Below are 5,200 nucleotides of genomic sequence, written 5' to 3' on the forward strand. Positions count from 1 at the left end.
TAACGGAAGACGTAAATTGGCCAAGTCTGAATGAAGTGACCCTGTAGCCTCTGTCACAGCCCGGGGAGCCCTGGAATGGCCGGCCGAGTGGCTAGGGCCGGCTTGAGATGAACCTTCAGCCCGAGTAGAAGAAGAAGGATCAGTCGTAGGCCTCCTCTTTGGAGTCCTACTCGAAGAACCTGCGGCCCGAGAAGAGCGGGTGGCGGGCGGATGGAAAGGAGCTGATCTCTGAAAATTGTCAAGCCGCGATCCAATAGGCTGCATCAGAAAGAGTCTGCAGAACTCAGCATAATCTCCCTCCAAGATGAACTCTCCATATGGAATACCCTCAGTATGCGCATCGGTGAGAGTCATCTGCCTGCCCGCTCGCATGTCCCCGGGAGGAGGATAAGGGATGGAACGACAGCCTCTTATTTGAAAGTCTACTCTCTCGCCTAAGTAATATCGTCTCAGGACGGGATGCGACAGGATCACCCTCCACCGAGACAAGTCATCCGACCGCTGGAAATGAGGATCAACCTGGATCCAGCTCTGTAGGCGAATGGCCATCGCCCCCACCTCAACCTAAAAAAGATGCAAATATGTTGATAAATCTTTTTTTTATTCAACGTATTCAAGAATTACTGAACACATACCTGCGCCGGGCTACACGTATCAAAAAAGGTTCTCAGGTCTTTTAGCGAGTGCTTATGCCGACTGGTATGAAGGTTTGTTCGGTACCATCTCCAAGCCAAAGGTACCAGCCCTAATCCGAGATCTGCATGAATTTGCTCCGGGCGAGTGTAAGGAAAATACTCAAATGCCCAAATCTGCAACAAAGAAGAAACGAGAGTCAAAAGAGGGCTAATAATATAGAAAAATATACAGAGTGTTCTTCGCATTACCTCCCAGAAGTAATAGGTCCCGCTGAGTTTACAGTGGCTCCGACTCAGACCACACATGTCATCATACATACGGCTCAGAATAGCGCCAGCCCAGTCGTACTCCGTGAGATGGGCTAGGTTTTCTAAACTCTTCAAGATAGAAGGATTAAACCTTTCTTTCCTGTTGGACCAAAAGGTCGAAGCAAACATCAGCAACAAAGTGAATCGGGCCACCTGAGTAGCCGTCAGCTCTCCCCGCCTATGTCTAGCATAAATGCCGGGAGCTTGGAGATATAGCCAGCGCCTGGAAACACTCAAAGCTGGAATAGCAGAACCTGGCCCGACAATCCGAGGCAGGTCTATACCAATCAATTCCGTCATCCGATCAGGGGAAATCTCTGTCCTCCAGTCATCATATAATTCAATCGTCCGAATACCAAAAGGGATTCCGGTAATCACAGAAAAATCCACAGGGGTCATTGTCATCTCGCCCCAAGAAAAATGAAAAGTGTTGGTAGTGTCCCACCATCTCTCGGCCAAAGCACCCAGCAACTCCTTGTGACTATTTCGGCCAGCATCAAAATGCCTCAAGTAACCCAGACGGGACGGATTGATGATTGCCCCGACCGGATGGCTCGGATCCAATATCTCGATCGGGATTTCGGACATAGAATTCTCAGCCACATCCAATTTAATGTAAGGATCCTAAAAGGTAAAGTAATGTAAGAATTGTCCCTTGGTTCTTTACTAAGGATAATATCTTAGCATGCATACTAATAAAACAGCAAATACAGAAAATAAAAATTCACAATTCGGCCGCAGAGGCCCAAAATTCACAAATTCGGCTTAAGGCCCGAAAATCACACTCTGGCCATAGAGGCCCGACAATTCACAATCAGGCCACAGAGGCCCAAAATTCACATTTTCGGCCACGCAGGCCCAAAAATTCACAATCCGGCCACAGAGGCCCACAAATCACAAATCAGGCCACAGAGGCCCAAAATTCACACTTTCGGCCACACAGGCCCGAAAAATCACAATCAGGCCACAGAGGCCCAAAATTCACATTTTCGGCCACACAGGCCCGAAAATTCACAATTCGGCCTAAGGCCCGAAAATTCCCAACTTTAGCCTGAAAAAGATGATAATAATGCCATAAAGGTAGGCTTACCTGGGCAAAGATGCCAGTTACGGAGGCGTGAGTGTTAGCGTCCGCCGTAAGGTTGACCTCGTCAAGCGAGATCCCTAGAGACCCCAGGTACTCCTCACCGCTCAGATCAGAGGAAGCCATGAAAAAAAAAAAGAGAGAAAAGAATTTTGAAGCTTTAAAAGTTGAGAGAATTTCAGAGAGTTCCTTAGGTTAGAAAGTTTAGAATGAATGAAAATGAGTTTTTTTAAGCTATTTATAAGCAAATGGTCAAGAGGCGGGTCTTCTGGACGCGTCCAGCTTTCGCCTACAAAATTTGCGTTTCAGACAACCACCGACTCCCATAAATCATTTTTATGGTCGACGGTGGGGGGCAACTGTGAATACCCAAATTTTGAGGCTCAGAAAGCCTATTTTCCCGGACTGCAAACAGTCCGGCCGGACCGAAGGCTATTTCGGAAGTTCACCGAAAATATGTCAATATGGTACTTAAAACGTCCGGAATATCGCGATAAATCGCGAACAGGGTCCCGGACTATTTTTCGGAGGTCCGGCAAATCCCCAAAAAGGCCCTCCTGGACGAGGCACGGTGTCCACGACCGGCCCGGCGGCGCCGTCGAAGGGAAGCGGCGCCTGCCGCCGCCACGGGGAGGCAGCCGGGCCCAGCCGGGCGGCAGCACCACCCCACTTCTTGGCAAGGCTGAAGCCCAGCGCGGGAGAGGACTTCCGCCCACGGGGGAGGAATGCTGCCGCCCCGCCCGAGGCCGACCCGCGCGCCCCCGGGGCATGGCCCGCCGGCGAGGAGCTGCCCCCTCGCGAGCGCGGGGCCGTCGCCCCGCGCAGCGCGGGGCCTGGCCCCCCCCAACGCCCCGGGCGGCACCTGCCGCCCAGCTTGGGCGACACCTGCCGCCCAGACCAGGCGGGGCCTGCCGCCCCACCGACTGGGCCGCGGGCCTGCCGCCCCACCGATCTGGGCGGCCAGCTGCCGCCCTCCCAGGGGCACCCCCCGCCCAGCGTGGGCGGGGCCTGCCGCCCCACCGACAGGGAGGCAGCTGCCGCCCTCCTGGGCGGCACCTGCCGCAGAGCCAGGCGGCACCTGCCGCCCGGGACCCGAAAATGGCCTATAAATAGGCCATTTTCAGTCCAATTTTGGCACACCTGTCTGTTTTGACGGACGAATCCTTCTCCCTCTCACGCTCCTTGCGTTTTCTTTACCGCTTTTTGCATTTTAATTTAATTTTTATTGCATTTTTATTGTGATATTTGACCACTAAAATTAAATAAAATTGAAAATTAATTAATATACCTAAACAAGGAGCTTAACCTGGAGTTAAGAAGTGGACGACGATTAAATCAGGTACGTAAACGAAACTCTGCCTATTTGATTTTAGCACTTCATGCATACTTCTTTTCTACTCTTAATAATTCTATAATTGCATAAACGCATTCACGTCATCATTTAGACAAATAAACCGTCTTAAATTAATTTGATTAAGCTTAAATGCCCGGTTAATCAATAATTGTGGTATTAAAGTTTAAATCCGACAATATTGGCTAAAAGAGCCTAGTTAATTAATAACTACGGTTCAACTGCCTTATTTCGAACAAATCCGGCTTAAGTCCAATTAATCAATAAGTGTGACTAAAAGCCTAAATCAACATTTTTTGGAAAAATGCCTACAAATCAACCTTTTTCGGCTAAAAGTCGTAAAACCGAACCATTTTGGCGAAACGCCTTAAAATCAATCTTTTTTCGACTAAAAGTCGTAGAATTGAACCATTTTGGCCAAAGGCCTCAAAATCAACCATTTTGGCCAAAGGCCTCAAAATCAACCATTTTGGCCAAAGGCCTCAAAATCAACCATTTTGGCGATAATCGCCTAAATCGCACATTTTGGCAAATTAATTGCCTAAAACAACACCTTTTGGCCAAAGGCTTAAAATCAACCATTTTAGCGACAAATCGCTTAAAATCGACATTTTTGGCAAAATGCCTTAAAATCAATCATTTTCGGTTTAAAACCGTAAAATCAACCATTTTAGCGACAAATCGCTTAAAATCGACATTTTTGGCAAAATGCCTTAAAATCAATCATTTTCGGTTTAAAACCGTAAAATCAACCATTTTAGCGATAAATCGCTGGAAATCGACATTTTTGGCAAAATGCCTTAAAATCAACCATTTTCGGTTTAAAACCATAAAATCAATCTTTTAAGCGACAAATCGTTTAAATGAACCATTTTGGCATAAATGCCTCAAAATCAACATTTTTGGCAAAATGCCTAAACAAAATGCACAAAGCATACACACACTCATGCACAAAGCATACACACACTCATGCACAAAGCATACACACTTATGCACAAAGCATACAAAATCATGCACAAAGCATACACAAAATCATGCACAAAGCATACAAAATCATGCACAAAGCATACACAAAATCATGCACAAAGCATACACACAAAATGCACAAAGCATACACAAAATCATGCACTAAGCATACACACACCCATGCATTAAGCATATCATTCAAAGCCCTCTAAAAGAGGCCTATCGAACTACGTTGACTTTGATCTTCCATTCAAACGGAAGTACGTAGGCACGTTCGGGATTTCACCCCGGGTGGCAAGTCAAAATCACTCAAACATTTCATTAATCCATCATTTACCTTGCAAAGCATTCATTCATCGGTTAGTTTATCGGCATGACATAGTCTCGGGATCCATCTCGGGTTCGTAGATTGTGCCTTAATCATTGGGATAATTAATCTAGTAACTAGGTTAATTAAAAATGGAGTCACTTAGGGTTTTTTCCTAGTTTACCCTAAAATAATTAAACAAGGTGGCGACTCACACACATCACGTGTATTTCTTCTCATTCATCATATGCATCACATGCTTATGCCATTTGGGGAAGGGGTTCACACTACCCCTTTTTATTTCTTTTCATCTTGATACGTTTTGTTTTATCTTTAAAAGAGAAAAGAACTTTTTATAAACAACTTCTTTTAAAAAACAGTTCTGTTTTCTAAACGATTTTCTAATCTTAAAAGCTGTTTTTCCTGTGCTTATACTTGCATTTCTTTCTGTCTATTTAGATTTTGTAATCTTTAGTAGACAGGTTTCTATTTGATAAACTTTTGTGTAATAGCTTAGGTGAAAAGCTATTGGGAATAGGTTATCAAGC

This window comes from Jatropha curcas, chromosome 1 (genome assembly GCF_041381405.1).
Source record: "Jatropha curcas cultivar XTBG-Jc1 chromosome 1, XTBG_Jcur_1.0, whole genome shotgun sequence".
In the NCBI taxonomy this organism is placed as follows: Eukaryota; Viridiplantae; Streptophyta; class Magnoliopsida; order Malpighiales; family Euphorbiaceae; genus Jatropha; species Jatropha curcas.